Source organism: Macaca thibetana, chromosome 7 (assembly GCF_024542745.1).
Source record: "Macaca thibetana thibetana isolate TM-01 chromosome 7, ASM2454274v1, whole genome shotgun sequence".
In the NCBI taxonomy this organism is placed as follows: Eukaryota; Metazoa; Chordata; class Mammalia; order Primates; family Cercopithecidae; genus Macaca; species Macaca thibetana.
Window position 1 is genome coordinate 14,458,749 of NC_065584.1, and position 19,131 is coordinate 14,477,879.

Here is a 19,131-nt window from a genome sequence, read left to right on the forward strand (position 1 = left end):
CCTTTCCTTCCTTCTTTGCTTTTTTTTTTTTTCCCCCAGTCTCACTTTGGCTCACTGTGATCTGCCTTGCTGGAGTGCACTGGCACGATCTCGGCTCACTGCAACCTCTGTCTCCCGGGTTCAAGCAATTCTCCTGCCTCAGTCTCCCAAGTAGCTGGGACTACAGGCAGGCGCCACCACGCCCGGCTATTTTTTTTAATGTTTTTTAGAGACGGAGTTTCACCTTGTTGGTGCACTACCACGCTGGTTAATTTTTGTATTTTTAATGGAGACAGGGTTTCACCTCGTTGGCCAAGGCAGGTCTGGTCTCAAACTTCTGACCTGAAATGATCTGCCACCCTTGGCCTCGCAAAGTGCTGGGATTACAGGCATGAGCCAGTGCCTCTGGCTACCCTGTGCTCTTTCTTCAAAACCCTCACCACGTTGCAGTTACTTGTTTAATTCCCGCCTGTCAGTTCCAGGGCTGCCAGCAGTCCCTGCAAAGGAATTAGCCGGCAGCCTGCGGGGGTGAGGGCGGTGGGGAGTTAATGCCCCATGAAGCAAACCTTTGACTGATGGGAGATGGGGAAAGTGGATACATTCTGGCCCTTTTCATCCTCAATGGACTTTCAAGAGGAGAAGCCTCATAGCCACTGTGGTTCCTTCTCTCCTCTCTCCCATGGTCTCTCCTCGGTGCTTTCTGCGATGGCCCTCCCTTATAGAGTAGGAGCAAACAGGCCTTTACCTCAAGCTCTGCTTTCTGGGAACTCAAGCCAAGTTACCACCTCTGGCTGGCTGAGTAGAAACGTCCGTGTATGAAGCACGGTGCTGAAGCAATGCGTGAGGAGGCTCCTCTGCCCACCTCTAGGCTTTGCTTTCCTCCACGTTACGCAGCCTCTCCCTCCACGGAGGCAGTTTGCCATCAGCAGCTCTGGCTTGTTCCTAAGTGCAAAGAATGTTCCTTTCCCATAGTTTCAGCCTAAGTCCTGGGCTCTGCCTCACAGACTGTGATTGGTCCATAGAGGGACGTGTGTTCTCCTTTGACCCAATCGCTGTGGGGGTGGGCACCAACCTTAGTCTCCAGGTATGCATTTTTCAAGTGTCAGGAGCAGGGGTACCAGGAATAGGGAGCAGATGAGGCCCAGGAATTGTAAACAGGGTGTGGTATGGGAGAAACGATTCCTGGGGTCATCTTGGAGGCTGCCTCCCACAGCTCCCCGTTGAGTCCTCTGGGGATCAGCCCTATCTACATACTTTCTGCAAACCTTTTTCCATGTTGTATTATGGATGCTTTGCCTTATTTCCAGATTGCAAACTCTTTGAGGGCAGCGACTAAATCTTACTCAACTTTTCCTTCGTTTTTAGCCTCAAGAAATTCTTTTTCTTTTTTCTTTTTCTTTTCTTTCTTTTTTTTTTTTTTTGAGACAGAGTCTTACTCTGTTGCCCTGGCTGGAGTGCAGAGGCGCGATCTTGGCTCACCGCAACCTCCGCCTCCCGGGTTCAAGCGATTCTCTTGCCTCAGCCTCCTGAGTAGCTGGGATTACAGGCATGTGCCACCACGCCCGGCTAATTTTTTAATTTTTAGTAGAGACAGGATTTCTCCATGTTGGTCAGTCTGGTCTCGAACTCCCAACCTCAGGTGATCTGCCCGCCTCGGCCTCCCAAAGTGCTGGAATTACAGGTGTGAGTCACTGCGCCAGCGCCAGAATTTCTAATATAGAATATATATTCAATAAATGTCAAAATAGACTGGGTGCAGTGGCTCATATCTGTAATCCCAGCACTTTGGGAGGCTGAGGTGGGAGGATCACTTGAGTTGAGGAGTTTGAGACCAGCCTGGGCAACAAAGTGAGACCTTATCTCCACAGAAGATTAAAAAATTAGCGGAGCATAGTCATGTGTGCCTGTGGTCCCAGCTACACAGGAGGCTGAGGCAGGAGGATCGTTTGAGCCCAGGAGGTTGAGGTTGAGGCTGCCCTGAGCTATGCTCGTGCCACTGCACTCCGGCCTGAGTGACAAAGTGAGACCCCGTCTCAAAAAAAAAAAGTTAAAAAAAAAAATGTCAAATTAAGGCTGAATGTATTCTTGAATTAATATAAATGAATGAATTAGTGACTACCTGGACAGATAGTTCAAAAGGCTAGAGGAGATACTGTGAAATATGATATGATTAATTTTCCCCATTTGCTGCCGGCCAGATCCCTAATGAGTAGGTTACTCAGATCTTGCTTCTTTTTTCTCTGATTACTTCCCACTTCCCCGCCCCCACACCCTGTGGTTACAGAACCCAAAGTCTTGGTGGCCATATTGGAATAACATCCAGCCCTCTAGTCACAGCTGGTTGGACACTTACCCCAGGATGCACCAATGGGCTCCTTCTTAGGGAATTTGAAGTTGGGACTAAAAGAGGCCAAGCTTTGGTCTGGCTTCTTTTCTCTCAGGAGGGACATGAAAACCTGGATAGTGTTAGCAACAGCAATTCTTCGTTCTATGGACTGGGGAACAGAGAAAGTCAATCTGCCAGAACAGGAGACAGAATGACCACAGAGGAATGCGCATGAAGAGAGAGAGAAGGATGGCCTAGGGCTACTGAAACACACCAGTTCCTGCTTCCAGTCCAATCCTGAGATCCCAGCGGCATCTCCAGTCTTGGTTCCTGTGAGACCAAGATTCTTCGTTTTTGTGTTTTGTTTTTTTTTTCGTTCAAGATAGGGTCTCACTCTGTCACCCAGGCTAGAGTACAGTGGCATGATCATACCTCACGACAACCTCCACCTGGGCTCAAGTGATCCTCCCACCTCAGCCTCCTGAGTAGCTGGGACTATGGGCACGTTCCACCGCACCTGACCAATTTTTAAAAATTTTTTTGTAGGGACAGAGATTTCACTATGTTGCCCAGGCTGGTCTTGAATTCCTGGGCTCAGGCAATCCTTCTGCCTCGACCTCCCAAAGTTTTGGGATTACAGGTGTGAGCCACCCCACTTGGCTGAGACCAAGATTCTTACAGTCAATGGGACTGAAGTGGTGATGTGCTAGAGCCACTCACCATGACCATGCGAGCCAGTTGTGCATACTTCCTCCATGCGAGCCAGTTGTGCATACTTCTTCCATGCGAACCAGTTGGGCATACTTCCTCCATGCGAGCCAACTGGGCATACCTCCTCCATGCGAGCCAACTGGGCATACCTCCTCCATGCGAGCCAGTTGGGCATACCTCCTCCATGCGAGCCAGTTGGGCATACCTCCTCCATGCGAGCCAGTTGGGCATACCTCCTCCATGCGAGCCAGTTGGGCATACCTCCTCCATGCGAGCCAGTTGGGCATACCTCCTCCATGCGAGCCAGTTGGGCATACCTCCTCCATGCGAGCCAGTTGGGCATACCTCCTCCATGCGAGCCAGTTGGGCATACCTCCTCCATGCGAGCCAGTTGGGCATACCTCCTCCATGCGAGCCAGTTGGGCATACCTCCTCCATGCGAGCCAGTTGGGCATACCTCCTCCATGCGAGCCAGTTGTGCATACTTCCTCCATGCGAACCAGTTGGGCATACTTCCTCCATGCGAGCCAACTGGGCATACTTCCTCCATGCGAGCCAGTTGGGCATACTTCTTCCATGCGAGCCAACTGGGCATACTTCCTCCATGCGAGCCAGTTGGGCATACTTCCTCCATGCGAGCCAGTTGGGCATACCTCCTCCATGTGAGCCAGTTGGGCATACTTCTTCCATGCGAGCCAGTTGGGCATACCTCCTCCATGCGAGCCAGTTGGGCATACCTCCTCCATGCGAGCCAGCTGGGCATACTTCTTCCATGTGAACCAGTTGGGCATACTTCCTCCATGTGAGCCAACTGGGCATACTTCTTCAGTGACATCACATTGGTAGCTTGAAATTGGCTATGGGGAGGACTGGGCACCGTGGCTCATGCCTGTAATCCCAGCACTTTGGGAGGCGGGCAGATCACCTAAGATCAGGAGTTAGAGACCAGCCTGGTCAACATGGCGAAACCCTGTCTCTACTAAAAATACAAAAATTAGCCAGGCGTGGTGGCGAGCGCCTGTAATCCCAGTTACTCGGGAGGCTGAGGCAGGAGAATTGCTTGAACTCAGAAGGCAGAGGTTGCAGTGAGCAGAGATTGCACCACTGCACTTCATCCTGGGCGACAGAGACTCTGTCTCAGTAGGGAAAAAAAAGAAAAAGAAAAAGAAAGAAATTTGCCATGGTGGCAGTATTTATGCTACAGAAATTGGTAATTACTGCCAATCAGGTATCCCTCCCTAAGAGCTGCTTATTAAACATTTATAGGCATGCCACTGGATTTAAGGCCATTCTGGGGAATTTCTGTAACTTACAGCTTAGAGTCTGATTAAAACATGTGCCAGGAAAATTCCTCTTCATGCTTCAAGACCCAATAGATCGCCTGTGAGAAGCCTCCCCTGATGTTTGTAGGAAGCTTGTTCTCAGCTATTCATTGTGTCCCTTAGACATGGTGAGACAGACCAGAACTCTGAGGGTTAGATGACACAGGCCATGTGGAAAACTGAGACCCACCTAGGCAATAACTGTCTATTGCCCTAAGAGGGGCGTCCGTGCTCCTCTGAGTGGTGGCCCTTGTCCTCCTTGTACCTCCAGACTCTTTCATGCCACCCCGTCCCCATGCCCTGGCCGCTTAGTCTTCTCAACCTGTGGCCCAGACTCTCTGCTCGATGAGCTGTCAATCATTTGGAGAATCTGATAAAGATCAGGGACTTTCTCCTGCAAGAAACACACAGACACAAAAACACATGCATGTTGTTTCAAGATACTCATGGACCAAATATCTTCTTTACTCAGAAGTGTTTCCTGCATCCTGTGTGCCCCTCTACCCGAAGCATGCTCCTGTCTCAGGATTTAGCATTTTCAAATTTATGTTGATTTTTCAAGTATTTTACTACACGGGAGCTTCTCAAGGGAAGCACCTATTGTTGTGTTATTTGAGTAGAAGGATGACTGAGGTATGACTGAGGTGTGTCCCAACACCTATTTTCTAGTCATGAGCTCACGGTGGCCAGGCACAGTGGTTCACGCCTGTAATCCTAGCACTTTCGGAGGCTGAGGCAGGCGAATGACTTGAGGTCAGGAGTTCAAGACCAGCCTGGCCAACATGGTGAAACCCCCCATCTCTACTAAAAATACAAAAATTAGTCCAGCATGGTGGCGGGCGCCTGTAATCCCAGCTACTCAGGAGGCTGAGGCAGGAGAATCGCTTGAACCTGGGAGGTAGAGGTTGCAGTGAGCTGAGATCGCACCACTGCACTCCAGCCTGGGCAACAGAGTGAGACTCCATCTCAAAAAAAAAAAAGAGATCACAGTGTAGCTACAGCCACAACCCAGCTGTCTAAGCACAAAGGTGTGCCATTAGCATTAGTAAGGGACAAAGATTCCAACCAAAGAGAGGCCTGGCACACGCAGAAGCGGGGAAGCAGGAGTCACCATGGCCAGTATATTCCCAGCACCCGTGGGATGAGGGGGCTCAGGGTGTGGGGAAGTGCCTTGGGCAAAGGAGGAGGAGCACCTCAAATGTGGTACCAGGGGAAGGAAGAACCTGTACTTTGGGGTCTCAGAGATCTGGTTTCCCATTCTTGCTCCGTCCCTTATGGCTTATGACTGTGAGCAAGTCACTTTGTCTCTCTGAGACTTAGTTTTCTCACCTGTCAAAACATACTTTATTGCCAGGCGTGGTGGCACATGCCTGTAGTACCAGCTACTTGGGAGGCTGAGGTGGGAGGATCTCTTGAGCCCTGGAGTTTGAGGCTGCAGATGAATTTGAGGACCATGTTTGCTCAGACCCCTGTGCGAACCCATCCTCTGCCCACACAGGTCTCTTCCTCCTGCCTGACCTCCCAGATAAGCTGGCCAAGTTCTCAGACATGACCAAGGGAAAGGGGAAGAGACCAGAGTCACAAGTTAAGATAGTATCAATCTGGCCAAGTGCCACGGGTCACGCCTGTAATCCCAGCACTGTGGAAGGCCTAGGCGGAAGGATCGCTTGAGCCCAGGAATTTGAGACCAGCCTGGGCAAAGAAATGAGACCCTATCTCTACAAAAAATAAAAAAATTAGCTGGGCCTGATAGCATGTACCTGTGGTCCCAGGTGCTCAGGAGGCTGAGGTGGGAGGATCACTTGAGACTGGGAGGTCAAGGCTGCAATGAGCCATAATCGTGCCATTGCACTCCAGTCTGGGTCACAGAGTGAGATGCTGTCTCAAAAAATTTTTAAATAAAATAGTCTCAACTCCTCTGCTTCCCTTGCCCATCAAATAGCGTCCTTCTTACAATATGGCTTCCCATTTAGCCTGCTTATAGGTGCAACATGAACTCACCTCCTGGAGAAAACACTGGGCCTCGGGGAAGATGGAACATTGAATTTGTGACCTGCCTGTAGAAAGAAGGTAATGGAAGGGGCTGAACTGCCGGACACCTTTGAAGAAGGCTGACGGTACGAAACCTGAAGCTTCTCCAACACCCCCAGGGTGGGGGTCTAACTGCTTCTAGGGTGCCTGATGCTAAGGTAGCTGCTCTTTAAGAGCATCCAACCAACTCCCTTCTTTTTGTTTTGTTTTGTTTGAGACAGAGTCTTGCTCTTGTCACCCAGGCTGGAGTGCAATGGCATGATCTCAACTCACTGCAATCTCCACCTCCCGGGTTCAAGTGATTCCTCTCCCTCAGCCTCCAGAGTAGCTGGAACTATAGGTGCCCCCACCACACCCAGCTAATTTTTGTATTTTTAGTAGAGACGGGGTTTCACCATGTTGGTCAGGCTGGTCTGGAACTCTTGACCTCAGGTGATCCACCTGCTTTGGCCTCCCAAAGTGTTCAGATTACAGGTGTGAGCCACTGTGCCTGGCAACCTCCTTCTTTTAACCCCATCCTCAAATACCACTGCAATGATGAAAGCAACATCTACCATCTTGTGTTAGCATGACTTGATGTGCCAGGCATTGTGTGGGAGGCTTCGTGTATATGATCTCTCTTTTTTTTTGAGACAGAGTTTCACTCTGTCACCCAGGCTGGAGTGCAGTGGTGTGGTCATGGTTCATTACAGCCTCGGCCACCCAGGCTCAAGTGAGTCCCACACCTCAGCCTCCCAAGTGGCTGGGACCACAGGTGTGTGCCACCACACCTGGTTAATTTTTGTATTTTTTTGTAGAGATAGAGTTTCACCATGTTACTCAGGCTAGTCTTGAATTCCTGGGCTCAAGTAGTCCTCCCCCTTTAGCCCCTCTAGTAGTTGAGACCACAGGTGTGCACCACCATGCCTGGCTAATTTAACATAGAGACAAGGTCTCACTATGTTGCTCAGGCTGGAGTGCAATGGTGCAATCCCACAGCCTTGAACTCCTGGGTTCAAGGGACTCTCCTGCCTCAGCCTCCCGAGTAGCTGGGACTACAGGCACGTACCACCATGCCCAGCCAATTTTAACATTTTTAGAAGAGAGAGGGTTTTGCCATGTTGCCCAGGCTGGTCTCAAACTCCTGGGCTTAACCAGTCCTCCCATCTCTGCCTCCCAAATTGCTGCGATTCCAGGTGTAAGCCACCGTGCCCGGCCTGTTACCTCTTCTGAGTCCTCACAGCACTAGCAGTAGGAGGCACTATTATTGTCCCTGTTTTCTAGATGAGGATACTGAGTCTAGAGAAGTGGAGGAACCCGCCTGAGGTCACATGGCAAATATTAATTCAGAAACTCTCCAAGTCCAGTGCCACCGCCCTGTTCCCCACTGCAGTGTTCCTTTGACCTCCACCTGCCTGTCTGAGGCTGCCCATGCTCTGGCCAGTTCTGGTTTTGTCCAGGAAATAAAGCCCCAGGTTCACAAATGATGTCAGTGCCAAGCTTTTTCAAAAGGTATTGTTATGTAATATTTAACACACACGAGAGAAAATATGTCACATATATATGTAATTCAAAAAACATAACAATAAAACAATTCCCCTGCCCTCAAACCTACCTCCCGACTTAAAAATATACTAATAAGTTTTCAAAAAACCTTTCATCTTTTGTATGTTTAGGGATCTGTTGTGTTTTCAAAATGTGAAACCTTTCTCAATATAACCCTCTAACTGGAAACCTGAATATCCCCTGTGGGTTAGCCAGCTGTCTCCCTCTACCGTCTTTTCTGGAGGGGCAGGCACTTGACTACAGTATTTTTTTTTTTAATTTTTTAAACTTTAAAATTTAATTTTTTAAAAAGAGATGAGGGTCTAACTAAATTTAATTTTTTTTAAAGAGCTGGGGGTCTTAATGTAATTATTTTTTAAAGAGATGGGGTCTTATTAAATTTAATTATTTTTTTAAAGAGATGAGAGTCTTACTAAATTTACTTTTTTTTTAAAGAGATGGGGGTCTTACTAAATTTAATTATTTTTTAAAGACATGGAGTCTTATTAAATTTAATTATTATTTTTAAAGAGATGGGGGTCTTACTAAATTTAATTATATTTTTAAAGAGATGGGGGTCTCACTAAATTCATTTTTTTAAAGAGATGGGGGCCTTACTAAATTTAATTTTTTTTTTAAAGGGATAGGGGTCTTACTGTGTTGTCCAAGTGAGTCTCAAGATCCTGGGCTCAGGCCATCCTCCTGCCTCAGTCTTTCAAGTAGCTGGGACTATAGGCATGTGCTACCATGCATTTTTTTTTTTTAATCAAACTTCTGTCAGCAAATTCTGTGGGTCTGGCCTTCAAAATATATCACAAATCCAACCGTCTCTTCTGCCCTAATCTAAGTCACAATATGGCCGGACTCCTGCAGTAGTCTCCCAGGCACTCTCCACAAGGCAGCTATGGTGAGGTTTTTCTTTTTTTTAAAAAAAAAAAAGAAAAGAAAAGAAGAGGAAATTGTGCCAGGCACAGTGGCTCGCACCTGTAATCCCAGGACTTTGGGAGGCCGAGGTGGGTGGATCACCAGGTCAGGAGTTCAAGACCAGCCTGGCCAACATAGTGAAACCCCGTCCCTAATAAAATTTTAAAATTAGCCCGGTATGGTGATGCACGCCTATAGTCCCAGCTACTCAGGAGGCTGAGGCAGGAAAATCACTTGAACCTGGGAGGTGGAGGTTGTGGTGTGCTGGGAGCACGCCACTGCACTCCAGCCTGAGCAACAGAGCGAGATTCTGTCACAAAAAAGAAAAAAAAGAAAAAAAAAAGGGAATGGGCTGGGCGCAGTGGCTCACACCTGTAATCCCAGCACTTTGGGAGGCCAAGGTGGGAGGATCTCTTGAGCACGGGAATTTGAGACCTACTTGGGCAACACAGGGAGACTTCATCTTTGCCAAAAAAATAAAATAAAATTAGCCGGGCATGGTGACCACTGCCTGTGGTTCCAGCTACTCAGGAGGCTGAGGTGGGAGAATTGCTTGAACCAGGAGATCGAGGCTGCAGTGAGCTGTGATTGCACCACGACACTCCAGCCAGGGCAACAGAGCGAGACTCTGTTTCAAAAAAAAGGAAATCAGATGATGTTTCTCCCTGCTTGGTCCTGACCCTGGGACATATCTGTCCTGCTAGTTCAATCCTGAATCCTCAGCACTGACCAAGGAGATGGGAAGAGAGTTCATGGTCTTGCTGCAGTTGACAAGGCCTTATGGTGCATCCCTCTTTCCCTGCAGGACAATGAGCTGACACTCACTGTTCCTTCCTTTTTTCCAGAAGCCTTTCCCAGACATGCTCATGGCTCATGCCTTCCTCCAGTTGCCTCTGCTCATTGGCACATCTGCCCTGACCTCTGACCTGCTCGACCCCTTTCCACTCCCCTGGTTCTCAGCCCACCACCATTGAGATCAAATACACCCTTTTTATGACACGTTGTCATGTGCCCTCCCCTTTACAAGCATGAAATAAATTCACAGGCAATAAAACCTACCCAAGCATACACTTTAAAAAAGCAATAGGATGTAGTGTAATTTATGTAAGAAAGAAAAGGAAATTAACTTTTAAAATTTTATTTATTTATTTATTTGAGACAGAGTCTCTCTCTGTTGTGCAGGCTGTAGTGCAGTGGCATGATCTCAGCTCACTGCAACTTCCGACTCCCTGGTTCAAGCGATTCTCCTGTCTCAGACTCCCAAATAGCTGGGACTACAAGCATGCACCACCACACTCAGCTAATTTTTGTATTTTTAGTAGAGACAGAGTTTCACCATACTGGTCAGGCTGGTCTCGAACTCCTGACCTCAGGTGATCCACCTGCCTCGGCCTCCCAAAGTGCTGGGATTACAGACAGGCATGAGCCACTGAGCCCAGTCAGGAAATTAACTTTTTTTTTTTTTTTAAGTTGGAATCTCACTCTGTAGTCCAGGCTGGAGTGCAGTGGCACGATCTCAGCTCACTGCAACCTCTGCCTCCCAGGTTCAAGCAATTCTCTTGCCTCAGCCTCCTGAGTAGCTGGAATTACAGGCATGCGCCACCATAGCCGGCTAATTTTTACATTTTTAGTAGAGACGAGGTTTCGCCATGTTGGCCAGGCTGTTCTTGAACTCCTGATCTCAGGCAATCTGCCCGCCTTGGCTTCCCAAAGTGCTGGGATTACAGACGTGAGCCACTGCGCCTGGCAGAAATTAACTTTTAATAATTGAATACATACTTCAGTAAATGAATGCTCTGGTGGCTATCTGCAAATATACGTAGACTGAGGTTGTGAGATGTTTACTTGAAATTGGCAGAGACATGATTTCCTCAAACAGTAAACAACTCTCGGTGGAGTTCCAAACAAAATGAAGTACAACCTTCCCTCCATGTACAAGGTTCTTGAATTCCTGGAAATTCACTGAGTGATAAATCTGTGTACAAAATACTTCGTGCTTGATTATAAAACCAAGTGAGGTTCTAGGCTCAAATACTTATTTTTTTTTTTTTTTTTTTTTTTTTTTTTTGAGACGGAGTCTCGCTCTGTAGCCCAGGCTGGAGTGCAGTGGCGGAATCTCAGCTCACTGCAAGCTCCGCCTCCCGGGTTCACGCCATTCTCCGGCCTCAGCCTCCCGAGTAGCTGGGACTACAGGCGCCTGCCACCTCGCCCGGCTAGTTTTTTGTATTTCTTAGTAGAGACGGGGTTTCACCGTGTTAGCCAGGATGGTCTCGATCTCCTGACCTCGTGATCCGCCCGTCTCGGCCTCCCAAAGTGCTGGGATTACAGGCTTGAGCCACCGCGCCCGGCCTCAAATACTTATAAACAGAATTTTCACATGCATGGATGTCTGCTGCGACATTCTAAAGTCACGTGAGGAGATCAGTTTTCATCCCCTCACCTCTCCAACTATCTTGTGCATCGCAGCATGTCTGGCGTGCCTGACTCCAGCCAGCTGAGCGCCTGCTGTGTCCCCACTCAATGGGACAACTAGAAAAAAACCTATAGAAATTTCAAAAATGTACGCTAGGCGGCGCTGCCACCCTGGGCAAGAACCACATCTAGGCCCTCGTTTTATTCTTTCTCCTCACCCACCCCTGACCACGTGAGATTGTAGTATGCATTTTTTTGTTTGTGAATGGCTTGTTTCCACGACTAGAGTGTGGGCTGCAGGAGGGCAAGGCTTTGTTTCTTTCTTTTTAAAAATGATGTGTGTGTGTGCGTGTGTGTGTATATAGGTGTGTGTATATATATGCATATATATGTGTATACATATATACACACATATATAGGGTTGTGTTTTTTTTTTTTTTTTTTTTTTTGTGAGACAGTCTCGCTTGTCACCCAGGCTGGAGTGCAGTGGCACCATCTCGGCTCACTGCAACCTGTGCCTCCCAGGTTCAAGCGATTCTTCTGCCTCAGCCTCCCGAGTAGCTGGGATTACAGGCATGCACCACCATGCCTGGCTAATTTTTTTTTGTATTTTTAGTGGACACGGGGTTTCACCATATTGGCCAGGTTGGTCTCAAACTCCTGACCTCGTGATCCACCCGCCTCAACCTCCCAAAGTGCTGGGATTACAGGCGTGAGACACGGCGCCCAGCCTGTATTTTTGTATTTCAAAACCAGATATATTTTTAAAAGATCATGCTTACAATAAGTAAATTACATAGTAAAGAAACATCAAAATAAAGTAGATGAATAAAAGGCACACTCGAAAAATCCGAGAGCGGAAAGGACAGTTCCTTTTGTTTTGTTTCTAATGTTGGAAGAAAGAAAAAGAGAAAATTAAAATTATTTTTTTCAAGAGAAGGTTTCTGTCAGTTGAAGCAATTAGCGTTGGCTTCTTTTCTCCTGTGTCTAAAGCAGGATTTTCCTGCACTGGCTTCTGAGGAGGTTCATCCTTCCGCCATGTACAGGCGATACATCAAGCCAACGGCCACTGCTGACATGGCAAGGCTCATGCAGTTGGTCCACCAACTGGAACTAGAATCAACAGCAGTGATGAGAGTTTCCGAAGCTTGTTTAACTTTGGTCTGTCATCTGGATGGGGCTCCTCAATGATATATGTTTTGGACAATTCCCTGGCATCTCAAAGATGCCCGACATCCTCAAAGTTCTCAGTAGCGTCACCTCCAGCTTGTTCCCTTAAGACTTCTTCCCCACCAGGATGCTCTTCCAGAAATTTGGTCAAATCGTACACTTGTGCAGAATCTGCCAGGTGCTCTTGCTGTCGTTGTGCTTCTGAATCTCTAGGGTGTAGTACTTCACAGCCTCCTCCAAGTGCTCGGCCATCTCGGTTGGCCGCGAGCCAGGCCCAGTACACATGGCCGCATCGGGTGGAGCAGAGTTTGCAACTCCGCCAGCTCCACCCGGGACATTCCCCATGCCGGGCACCGCAAGGGAGGCTGGGCGGCTGGCTCAGGGGCGGGGAGCCGTAAAAGTGCATATACATACACATATATTTTAGAAACAGGTTCTTACTATGTTCCCAGGTTGGTCTTGAACTCCTGGGCTCCAGTGACCCTCCTGCCTCGGACTCCCGAAGTCCTGGGATTACAGGCGTGAGCCACTGCGCCTGACCAAGGTTTTGTTTCTTCCACTAGTGGTACCCCCAATGCCTACAACAGCACCTGGCAATGACGGCTCACCAAGGGGGAGTGGATAAATGAGTGGTATCCAAGCCCTCCCTAGTTTCCATCCCTAGAACTCTATGTTAAAGAGTGTTCGGATCCTTCCTTCCTTCCTTCCTTCCTTCCTCCCTCCCTCCCTCCCTCCCTCCCTCCCTCCCTCCCTTCCTTCCTTCCGTCTTTCCTTCCTTCCTTCTTTCCTTCCTTCCTTCCACAGAGTCTTGCTCTGTCGCCCAGGCTGGAGTGCAATGGTGTGATCTCGGCTCACTGCAACCTCCGCCTCCTGGGTTCCAGTGATTCTCCTGCCTCAGCCTCCTGAGTAGCTGAAATTACTCAAAGTGACCTACCTTCAGTCGCTTTTAAATCCAACTCCCGATTTTGGACAACATAGAGATTTTTGAATCCCTTTCTTTGCTCACATCGTGTTTTTTTGTTTTTTTGTTTTTTAAGATGGAGTCTCACTCTGTTGTCCCACCATGATCTCGGTTCACTGCAACCTCCACCTCCCAGATTCAAGCAATTCTCCTTCCTCAGCCTCTCAAGTAGCTGGGATTACAGGTGTGCACCACCATGCCTGGCTAACTTTTGTATTTTTAGTAGAGACAGGGTGTTCACCATGTTGGTGAGGCTAGTCTCGAACTCCTGACCTCAAGTGATCTGCCCCGCCTCAACCTCCCAAAGTGCTGAGAGTACAGGTGTGAGGCACCGTGCCTGGGCTCACATTGTATTTTAATTCGATTTTACACTGACAATGGTTCCTGCCAGCCAGGCGCTGCGCCAGTGCTGCATAAGTGTCCTCTCACTCGATCCTCCAGGAGCTCCCTTTGGTTAGGCACTGTCATTAACCTCACTTGACAACAAGGAAACTGAGGCTCAGTAGAGAGGCTGGGCAGTTTTCTCAATGTCACACCCACTGAGCTCAAGGCCTGGGTTTTGAATACCAGGCCCTTGCTGTCCATGCACAGAGCCACCAGGCTATATACCCCTCTGGACACACTTCAGGCAGATCAGTGTGTTACAGTCGAGAGAGGTCTAGTCTAGGAGCCAGAAGACCTGGGTTCAAGGTATTAAGTCTGCCACTGGCTGACTGTGTGACTTTGGGCGGCCCCTTAACCTCGGCTTCCTGGTTTCCTCATCGACCAAGTGAGGAAGGAAGAACCAGCCAAGGCCAGGCGTGGTGGCTTACGCCTGTAATTCCAGCACTTTGGGAGGCCAAGGCGGGCGGATCACCTGAGGTCAGGAGTTTGAGACCAGCCTGGGCAACATGGTGAAACCCCATCTCTACTAAAAATAAAAAAAGTAACGGTGCACGGTGGTGCATGCCTGTAATCCCAGCTACTTGGGAGGCCGAGGTGGGAGGATCTCTTGAACCCAGGAGGCGGAGGTTGTAGTGAGCTGAGATCATGCCACTACACTCTAGCCTGGGTGACAGAGCAAGACTCCATCTCAAAAAAAAAAAAAAAGAAAAGAAAAGAAAAGAAAGGAAAAAAAGGAAGAAACAGCCAAAAAGACAAACTGGACCCAAGGCCGCATGGACTGCTGTCTACCTCCTCAGGGCAGAATTCAGCTCTGCTGTGAGCCGGCCAGGGGGCCAGGTGTACCCAGGATGGCCTGGAGAAGGCCCTGAGGACAACATCCGCATTGGGGGAGGGGCTTCCACTGGAGGGACAGGGGGCTGTTCCGGCCTGGAGAGAGAGGACCAGTGGGTGAGTGGGTGAGAAGGACCTTCTGAGGGAGGAGAGTTCGCCGGTTTTCCAGGTGTCCTGACATGACCCGGCACTCCTAAACAACAGCCAGAGACAGGGATGAAGGTCAGTGTTCACACTCCTCAGGGTGGCCTCCGTCTTAGGTTAGACGATGAAAAGATCTGATGCCACCCTGAGGGAATCGAAAGCTAGGCACAAAGGGAGGAAGAACTTTCTGTAAGCCAGGGGTATGGATACAGAATGAGGGGCCATGGTGGAGGAGAATGCTGGGTGAGCAGAGGCACGTCAGGAAAGTTGTCCAGAAGCTTCAAGCCAGGTTTTCCAACATGAAGATGCTATTTGCATATAACCTATGCCCCCTCAACATACATACACACACACAAAAGACCGAGATGCCTTCCCCTCCTCTTCCCACTAGACCTTAAAAATCCTTCAGGGGCTTTCCTAGGCACAACATGGAGGAAGCTGCTGAGATCTATTCCACCAACCCTGCTGGGACCAGGCCTGCCTGGATATTTCTGGCTCTCTCAAAAGAAAACAAACCTTTACCCGCTAATGTAAGCAGGCAAAATCTTTACCCAACAAAACAAACAAACCAGCTTCTGGAGGCCATGCCCGGCTTTCCTAATATGGCATCGGGTTGGTACCCTTGGCACCCAATCAACATGGATAGTCCCACTCCCAGGAGAAGAGAAGAAGAAACAGACTACAGGTGCAGATAAAAGTCTCATCACACTGAGGTGCCTTCAAAGTTGGACAGTGCTCTTCAGGGGAGGGGTTGCCAGATAAAATCCAGAAGGCCCAGTTAAACTGTAATCTCCCATAAAAAGTGAATATTTTTTTAAAATAGGCTAGGCATGGTGGTGCACACCTGTAATCCCAGTACTTTGGGAGGCTGAGGTGGGAGGAACGTTGCAGCCCCAGAGTTTGAGACCAGCCTGGGCAACATGGCGAGACCTCGTCTCTACAAAAAATTCAAAAAGTGAGCTGAGCATGGTGGCGCCTGCCTGCGGTCTCAGCCACTCAGGAGGCTGAGGTGGGAGAATCATTTGAGCCTGGATGGCTGGGGCGGCAGTGATGACCACACTACTGCACTCCAGCCTGAGTGACATTGCTAAAAAAATAAATAAATAAAAATAATAATTTTAAAAAGTATATCCCACAGCCCATTTGGGACATACTGTACAAATTATTCATTGTTGGCTGGGCATGGTGGATCATACCTCTAATCCCAGCACTGTGGGAGACTGAGGCAGAGGGATCTCTTGAGGTCAGGAGTTCCAGACGAGTCTGAGCAGCAAAATAAGACCCTGTCTCTACAAAAAATACGAAAATTAGTCGGATGAGGCTGAAGTGAGCTATGATGGCATCACTGCACTCCAGTCTGGGTGACAGAGGGAGACCCCATCTTTAAAAAATAATAATAATGGCCGGGCGCGGTGGCTCAAGCCTGTAATCCCAGCACTTTGGGAGGCCGAGACGGGTGGATCACGAGGTCAGGAGATTGAGACCATCCTGGCTAACACGGTGAAACCCCGTCTCTACTAAAAAAAAATGCAAAAAACTAGCCGGGCGAGGTGGTGGGGCGCCTGTAGTCCCAGCTACTCGGGAGGCTGAGGCCAGAGAATGGCATGAACCCAGGAGGCGGAGCTTGCAGTGAGCTGAGATCCGGCCACTGCACTCCAGCCTGGGCGACAGAGCGAGACTCCGTCTCAAAAAAAACAAAAAACAAAAAACAAACAAACAAAAATAATAATAATTCATTGTTTATCAAAGATTCAAATTTAACCAGGCCTCTTGTATTTTTATTTGCAACCTTCTGGGTTGCATATAAATATGATAAACAGGCCAGACGTGGTGGCCTAATCTGTAATCCCATCACTTTGGGAGGCTGAGGTGGGAGGATCACTTGAGGTCAGGAGTTTGAGACCAGCCTGGCCAACATGGCGAAACCCCATCTCTACTGAAAATACCAAATTGCTTGGGCGTGGTGGCGCACACCTGTAATCCCAGTCACTTGGAAGGCTGAGGCAGAAGAATTGGTTGAACCTGGAAGGCGGAGGTTGAAGTGAGCTGAGATCACGCCACTGCACTCCAGCTGGGGCTACTGAGTGAGACCCTGTCTCAAAAATAAATACATAGATAAATATGGTAAACAACCCAGGCCAGGCTGACGGGAGTCTTTAAAGGGAGTACCTGTCATAGGGGGACTTCATGCTTATAATTCTGGGCTTTCGTTACATATGAAAATGCAGTCCCTTTTGCACTAAAGACAATCAAAGCTGAAATAGCTGCTGCTGAATGGGTATCACCGTTTTAAAAGCTACAGAAGAAATTAAAGTCAGTTTCAGCCTTTAGGAGATACCCTTGACTTCTCGTTACTGAAGGAGTTTGACCCGTTACTCACCTATGATTAACAGTTTCCAAGTACATACTCACAAGCAAGCTTTAGGGATAAAGTCATTCATAACTCAAGTGCTTAATATCAGAGAACTAGTAAAGTGAGTTGATGGCTTAAATAACCACTAGGCAGAATATGAGACAGTCATTAAAACTAATGATTATGAAGGCTGGTATAACAGAGGATACTTAAGGTATGATGAGGAGAGGGAAAAGTATAGATATAACATTAAAAACATGTTGCCTATTTACAGAAAAGACACAGGAAAGAAGTAAATGCTAACTGTGATTATGCTGGGTAATTTTTTCTTTCACAGTCTCTTTTTTTCCCAAAAGTCCTTTAATGAGTGTATATTAATGTCATCATTGAAAAAAAAACTGAAAAGTCTTTAAGAATCATTCCTTTCTGCCAGGCGTGGTGGCTCACACCTGTAATCCCAGCACTTTGGGAGGCTGAGGTGGGCAGATCACAAGGTCAGGAGATTGAGACCATTGGACTAACATGGTGAAACCCCGTCTCTACTAAAAATACAAAAAATTAGCCAGGCATGGTGGCGGGCGCCTGTAGTCCCAGCTACTCAGGAGGCTGAGGCAGGAGAATGACGTGAACCTGGGAGGCGGAGCTTGAAGTGAGCCGAGATCTCACCACTGCACTCCAGCCTGAGTGACAGAGCGAGAGTACATCTCAAAAAAAAAAAAAAAAGAAAAAAGAAAGAAAGAAAAAAGAAAAAAAATCATTCCTTTCTTTCCAGACAGTCAGGTGGAATCCAGATATACCCCAGGCTGTCACACAAAGGCCTACCCTGCTATTTTCTCACCTTCCCTCCTCACTTTCCAATGAATTAAAAATAATATTTAACAAGTGCCTCTTAGCTGCCAATGCCTGCAACCAATAGCAGTCGGGATATGGGACTGAGAAACACACAAATCCTGTCTTCAAGGATCTTATGGCTACAGCACTTTTCTCTCTTTCTTTCTTTCTTTCTTTCTTTCTTTCTTTCTTTCTTTCTTTCTTTCTTTCTTTCTTTCTTTCTTTCTTTCTTTCTTTTTTCTGAGACAGGGTTGCACTCTGTCACCTGGGCTAGAGCACAGTGGCACAATCTTGGCTCACTGCAACCTTTGCCTCCCGGGCTCAAGCCATCCTCCCACCTCAGCCTCCTGAGTAGCCTGACCACAGGCTACCACACCTGGCTAATTTTTGTATTTTTCATAGATATGGGTTTCACTATGTTGCCCAGGCTGGTCTCCAACTCCCAGAGTCAAGTGATCCACCAGCTTTAGCCTCCCAAAGTGCTGGGATTACAGGAGTGAACCACCATGCCTGGTCTATTTTTTAATTCTAAAATTTTGTTTAGAGACGGGTCTCACTATGTTGATTGACCAGGCTGGTCTTGAATACCTAGGCTCAAGTGATCCTCCTGCCTTGCCCTCCCAAAGTGCTGGGATTACAGGCATGAGCCATCATGCCTGGCCAGCACGTTTACATAACACCTGCTAAGCTCATTCGCTGTTCTAAACTCACCTCCCCCAGGATGTCTTCCAGGATACCCTCTCCTCATGGTCCGTATGGCTGTAGACACACTTACCTGATTTTTCCACTAGTCCATGAGCTTCTTGGGGTCAAACCCAGTGCCTCTTCTCTTTAATTATATTTAAAAATTAAAACATGGCCAGGTGCAGTGGCTTTCACCTGTAATCCCGGCACTTTGGGAGGCCGAGGTGGGCGGATCATTTGAGATCAGGAGTTCAAGACCAGCCGGGGTTTTAGTAAAACCCCGTCTCTACTAAAAATAACAAAAATTAGCCAGATGGTGGTGGTGCACCCGTGTAATCCCAGCTACTTGGGAGGTTGGGGCAGGAGAATCGCTTGAACCCAGGAGGCGGAAGCTGTGGTGAGCCGAGATCACACCACTGCACTGCAGCCTGGGCGAGAGAGTGAGAGTCCATCTCAAAAAAAAAAAAAAAAAAAAAAAGCCAAGTGCGGTGGCTCATGCCTGTAATCTCAGCACTTTGAGAACCTGAGGCAGGTGGATCACCTG

The 19,131-nt window shown here is 48.1% G+C and overlaps 2 protein-coding genes and 1 pseudogene across 2 annotated transcripts in view; 1 reads left to right on the forward strand and 2 right to left on the reverse strand.

Annotated features, from left to right (window-relative positions):
- The window catches only part of LGMN (legumain), a 1,022,235-nt gene that overhangs the window by 579,171 nt on the left and 423,933 nt on the right, over positions 1–19,131 (forward strand). The window lies entirely within an intron of this gene.
- Positions 1–19,131, reverse strand: part of UBR7 (ubiquitin protein ligase E3 component n-recognin 7) — a 367,041-nt gene that overhangs the window by 79,127 nt on the left and 268,783 nt on the right. The window lies entirely within an intron of this gene.
- LOC126959700 (cytochrome b5-like) lies at positions 12,266–12,744 on the reverse strand (annotated as a pseudogene).